At 43.2% G+C, this 6,249-nt stretch overlaps 1 pseudogene across 1 annotated transcript; it reads right to left on the reverse strand.

Moving 5' to 3' along the window:
• Positions 1 to 3,449: 3,449 nt before the first annotated feature.
• LOC101715904 (far upstream element-binding protein 1 pseudogene) lies at positions 3,450 to 5,814 on the reverse strand (annotated as a pseudogene). Its single transcript, XR_015453465.1, has one exon. The product of XR_015453465.1 is annotated as a far upstream element-binding protein 1 pseudogene (transcript).
• Positions 5,815 to 6,249: the final 435 nt, after the last annotated feature.

Genomic DNA, 6,249 nt, shown 5'->3' on the forward strand with positions numbered 1-6,249 from the left:
CCTTTTTAGCCATTATCTCATCCCTAGTGTTCTTTGATATGTAAATACAATTCCACTTCCTATTTACAAGTCACAGACAAAAGATAGGCCATATACATTGTAAATTCACCCTGGCATGGTAACTTTGTTAGGTTAATGAAGTTACTGGTTAGAGTCAGATTATCCTCACCTTAAACAAGGAGTTACAGGAAAAGCAAATCTTAAAAAAACACATTACTTATTTTGCTTCTACAACTACCTTAATATTAACTCTATTAAGTTATCTAAAACTTTTCCGTATCAACTGTGGGACCATTAAAGTCCCCCACTACAATTGTATTAGTGCATATATGACTTTTCATGTCCGTTAGTATTTGTTTTATATAGTTGGGCACACTAGTATTTGGTGCATGGATATTTGTGATTGTCATCTCTTCCTCTTGGATTCTTACCTTTACAAGGATGTGGTGTCCTTCTTTGTCTCTCTTAATCAGTGTTGGTTTGAAATCTACTTGATCTGCCAAGAGGTTAGCTACTCCTGCTTTTTTTCGGGTTCCTGTTGCATGGAGTATTGTTTTCCACCCTTTAACTTTCAGTCTATGAGTTTCCTTTTGAATTAAGTGTGTTTCTTGTATGCAGCATATTGTTGGATTTTGCTTCTTGACCCATTCTTCCAGTCTGTTTCTTTTGATTGGTGAATTGAGACCATTAACATTGATGTTTATAACTGAAACATATTGACTTGTCATTGTCATGACTTTTTCTTTTTGTTGAGTTCTCCCTCTTTACATTTAATTTCTTGTCATGCCAGATGGATTCATCCAGCTTTGCTTCCTGGGGTTGTGATCCTCAATGTCTGTTCCTAGGATATTGTGTAAAATTCTTTGGAGTGCTGGTTTGGTATTCACAAAGTTCCTAAGGTGCTCTTGGTCATGAAAGTATCTTATTTCTCCATCAAGTTTGAAAGATAGTTTTTCAGGGTACATCAATCTGGGTTGGAGGCTGTTTTGTTTTAGGGCTTGGAATATGTCACTCCAAGCTCTTCTTGCCTTGATGGTTTGTGTTGAGAAGTCTGCTGTGATTCTGATGGGCTTTCCTTTGTATGTGATTTGTTTCTTTTCTCTGACTGCTTGGAGAACTTTGTTCTTCTGCTGTGTTTCTGGAATCTTAACGATTATATGCCTATATGTAGTTTTTTTTGATAAAGGCTATTTGGAGTCCTATATGCCTCACTTATCTGTATGTCAAGCTCTTTTCCCCTGTTTGGGAAGTTTTTTGCCATTACTTCTGTGAAGAGTTTTTTTATGTCATCTCCACTCTCTCTTGTTTCTTCATTGACTCCAATCAGTCTTATGTTATTTTTCTTTGCATCATCTAGCAGCTGCTGGATTGATTTCTCATGTTCCCTTATAATTTTGAAGCAATGTTTTTTTCCTGGTCATTAATTGCAATCTTATCTTCTATATCTGAAATTCTGTCTCCACATTGGCTCATTCTGCTGTGTAGACTTTCAATGGAGTTTTTCATGTCCTGGAAATCTATTTGCATCTGTTTTATGGATTCCATTTGTTTCTTATGTTGGGATTCCATCATGTTCCTGAGCTCCTCTCTAGATTTGTTAATCATGTCTTGCACTAGGAGCACTATCTCTCCTGTTATCTGAGAAATTATTTCTGATTTCCTTTTTTCCAGATCCCCTTTTGTTGCCAGTTCAGTGGGTCCAGGTGGTTGAGTATCAGAGTGTTCCATGTCATTTCCCTTTGGGGTTGCTGTAGGTGATCTGGCAGTCTGGTTTTGAGACTTATTTACCTGTTTTCTCATTTCAGTTTGGGGGCGGGGGGGTGCTTTTTTTGCCCATGAGGCTCACCTCCTCTGAGCTGGGAGAGGTGGGACATGGGCCAGGAGCTGTGGTAGGGATGGTGGCTCAGAAGCCCCTTCCTCTGATCTGGGAGCAGCAGGAGGGATGGTGGCCAGGAAGTCCCTTCCTCTGGACTGGCAGAAGTAGGATGGCAGCTCAGAAGCCCCTACCTCTGGGCCAGGAGGGGCAGGACCCAGTACCATGGTCTGGTGGTCTGGTGTCCTCTGCGTTTTTGTAGTGTCGAACTAGGTGGCTGTGCAGAGGAGCGGGGGGGGGGGGCTGTCCAGTGGATTGCTGCCAGGGTGTCCACAGACCTGCCTGTCTTCAATATCACATTCTTGATCCCAGTAGCACGTCCAATAGATCCAGCCACCTCTGAAAAGCCCCACCTATGACCACATGAAGATTTGGGGGTATATCTATATACAAGCCATACCACCACGATTTAGTCCATCTGATGATGTGATCACAGCTTGTGAAATGCAGTGACATCCGTGGAGGGCCAAGGTGAAACTCTTGAGGTCCAGGACCTTGACTCAGGAGATAAGGAGTGTTTCTTCTTTTCATAACCAAGAACAAAGATTTAGGGCTCCTTAAAGGCGAGACACTTCTACTTTTTCTTAGCAGCCCTAAAAAACCCTTCCTCACAGGCCATTTCAAGAACATTTTTTCTTTAAGAAATGTATGAGGTAAAAGCAATTCCTTAAGTCACTGCCAAGAAATCTCCAGTGGTGACGTTACCAGGTCTTGTCCAGGTTCTTGATGTTGTAAAGAAAAAACTGAGTAGTACACCCAACAATAACAGTAGGATCAGTAATTGATTTGAAAAAGTAAGGATAAGATCACTCCACAGGGTGAGAGCAGGCCAGTGAGAAGACCTCAAGGCAGTGAGGGGCCTTCTTGTTGAGGGCTTTTAGCCTTAGGATTTGGGGTGGAATTGAGGGTTTGGTGTAAGGTGTGACTTCTGCCAATGAGCAGCTTGATTCAGCCCCTTTCTCAGGCATTGGAGTTTTGAACTTTTAAGCCCTTGCAGGAACTGTCATGGCATCCAGAGCCCACAAGGGTCAAGTCTGCAGTCAGTGACATGATAGGGTTGCTGTCGGACAAGGGTTTCAGAAAGCTCCCTTTTCCCATTGTGGATAGCCCTGGGCATTCTGGTCCTGGGCTGCAGTTTTGTTTTTGTTTGTTTTTTGAACCAGGGATTGAACTCAGGACCTTGCACTTTTGAGGCAGGCAGTGGCACCACTGAGCTAAATCCCCATCCCCTGGGCTGCTGTTTAATCCAGATGGTGAATTTCATCTCAGAAAGGGGATTCAGGTGGGCCCTCCTTTTTTTCCTACCTGTATCCTTGGTTATCTTATTCCTCAAATCTGACCCAGAAAGCAGGCTCTGAAGCAGGTCCTTTCTCCAGCCTTTTCCTTAGCTACCTCCTGCCTCAGCAAAATGCCAAGAACCTTGGCTCAGGTTTCTAAACTCCACTGAGTTAGGTCACAAACTGAATCCATTACCTGCTTTACCTGTGCTCCAGACTTCCTCTTCTGAAATGAGTTGTGTGGCAATAAACTCCATGCAGTTAGATTACCAATGACCTTTCTTTTTTTTTTTTTTTTTTTTGAGGTTTCATATCATTTATTTTAAAGCACAAAACAGGCATTTTAATAGTGAAAGTATGCATTGAAAAAGTACATTTATATCACAAAGCATTGACCACATAATAGTTGCAAATACATTTGCTGGAATGTGTACATCTACACTAGGTACTAAAAACAAACCAATTTTCATTTCTACACAGAAATATTAACCTCCTATCAGTAGTGATAGATATTTTGTACATTTTCAAAAAAAAAAAAAGAAAGAAAACAAAAAAACACTACTTTAAACCAAAAACAAAATTAAGATCTTCATCAAGTCGTCTGCATCCATATATTTAACAAAGGTTTTTCCCACACACAATGAAGAAAATACTGTATTGCCCACTTCTTATTATTGGCCCTGAGGTGCAGGCGGGTTCTGTGGCATGCCCTGGGGACTTGTTTGAGCATAGTAGGCAGCCTGCTGTCTATAGTACTCAGCCCAGGCTGCGCTGTAATCAGGCTGGCCACCGGGGGGCGCACCAGCAGGTGCAGGTACCGCTTGACCCATTTTCTTGTAGTATTCTTCCCAGGCCTTGGTATAATCAACCTGTCCAGCTGGAGCTGGATTCTGTTGATCTTCTTGTCCATTCGTCCGGGTTGCACTTGGAGCGCCTGTAGGTGCTGCAGATGGTGGCTGTGCTTGTTGTTGATAATAGTGAGCATAATAAGCACCCTGAGCTGCTGAATTTGGATCCGTTCCTGCCTTGGCTGGATTAGGAGGAGCCTGTTGCTGCCAATGTGGATATGCATTCCCCCACCCCTGGGAAGCAATGGGGCTGGAGGACCATGAGGAGCTGGGCCAGGTGGTCCTGGATTATAAGGTGCAGGATTGTACGGTCCCGTTGGACTTCCAGGCCCTGGAGGCCCAGGAGGCCCATGGGGGGCTGGGACACCATGGGTCCCATGGGGTACAGGTGGCCCTAAAGGATTTACTGGGCCACCAATCTTTTCTTCTATGAGTTGCCAAGCATAGTCTATTTGCTGGGGAGTACCACGAATTGTAAATAACTTCATATTAGGGTTTGCATTAGGTGGAGGATTTCTCTGAAGCTCTATTCTGGCACCAGATTGTTGGCTTATGCTTTTTATGGTCTCACCTCCTTTTCCTATGATTAATCCAGTCTTCCCAGTTGGCACAATGAAATTAAATTCCTCTAGTACGCCTGGTGGCCCCATGTTCCAGTTGCCTTGACCTCTACCTCTTCCTCAACCACCAGATCCAGGTCCACCAGGATTACCAGTCTGAACACTTTGAAGAAGATCTGTGATAATTTCTGCAGCATGTTGACATCGATCTGGAGGTCTGGTTATTTGAGCTATTCTATCAGGTGTTGTTCCATCATCTGGCTTAAACTGAATTCGAACACCAGCATCATTTTGTATTTTTTTAATCATCTCTCCATTTCTTCCTATTACAACGCCAACAGCAAATCTTGGAATGGGGACATCTACCCCTTCATTTCCTCCTATTCTTGACCCATACTCATTTCGAACTTCCCTGAAACCACCTTGATCACAAATTAACTCTAACACCATTTCCTTGGCTTGTTGAACTTTGTATGGTTCTCCTGTAATCCTAAGAGGTTTGTCAGCACCAGTATTCTGAGGCCCATCTTGAATCATAACCGTTTTAACTCCGGCCCGTTCCTGCAGCTGTTTAATAGTCTCTCTCCCCTTTCCAATAACTAATCCTGCCTTGTTAACTGAAATCATGATTTCTTGAACTGCATTTCCAGGTCCATCGCCATGATGAAAGCCAGGGGCTTGTCTGCCCTTTTCAACAATCTGGTCCAGTAACTGTTTTGCTGATTGGACAGATTCAGGTGTTCCAGTTAACATACAAGACCTTTCTGGAAGACCACCACTGTCAGGAGCTATCTGTATTTTGCATCCAGATTCCTGTTGAATGCGTGAGATCTGTTCACCTCCTCTGCCAATTATAAAGCCAACCATTCCATCTGGAGCTTTGTATTCTTCTGTCATCACAGATCTTTGCTGCTGGTGCATCGGTGGTGACTGTGATCCAAAAGAGTCATTTTGAGGAGCAACTTTCTTAGCATCTGGTTGATCTCCATCTTCTAAAGGCCTTTTTTGTCCCCCATAACCATAGTCATTTGAATTCAATGATGTACCAGCATCACCCTCAATTTTTGCTGCAATCTGCCGGGATCTCTGTAGCACATTTTTGAAAGCATCATTAACTCCTCCACCACCGCCGCCACCGCCACCACCACCAGTAGAGCCAGAGGAAGGTGGAGGCACTGTTGAATAGTCAGCCATGGCCGTATTATGGGAGCCCCTGCCGCTTCACAGGGATCTCCTTCCAGCTAACTGCTAAGAAAGGAAGAAAATGGTGGCCATCGAGGCTCTATCACATTCCACCAATGACCTTTCTTTTCTTTGTTTTTCTGGACTTTCCATATTTTTTAACCCTAATCATGGGTTGCATATGTAATTAGAAAATAAGAATGTAAGGGCTTAAAACCAGATAGATAAAATGTACCATGGTATCTGCCCACTAGGAGTCCCTATGAGTGTGAAAAGATTACTTTATTTGGGAACATCTGTTGCCAGGACAAAACAGGTGACAGAGCCTAATTCAATGATGACAAACCTTTTAGAGCTTTCATTGATGACAAACAGCCCACTGTAACACATGTGCCATAGGTTGGCCACCACCGGCTTAATTCTTTAATTTTATTCATCACTTGTGTGTGTGTGTGTGTGTGTGTGTGTGTGTGTGTGTGCGTGTGTGGTATTGGAGACTGAATCCAGGG

The sequence above is a fragment of the Heterocephalus glaber genome, unplaced genomic scaffold (genome assembly GCF_053883595.1).
Source record: "Heterocephalus glaber isolate CG9 unplaced genomic scaffold, H.glaber_assembly_v1.0 deba00001461, whole genome shotgun sequence".
In the NCBI taxonomy this organism is placed as follows: domain Eukaryota; kingdom Metazoa; phylum Chordata; class Mammalia; order Rodentia; family Bathyergidae; genus Heterocephalus; species Heterocephalus glaber.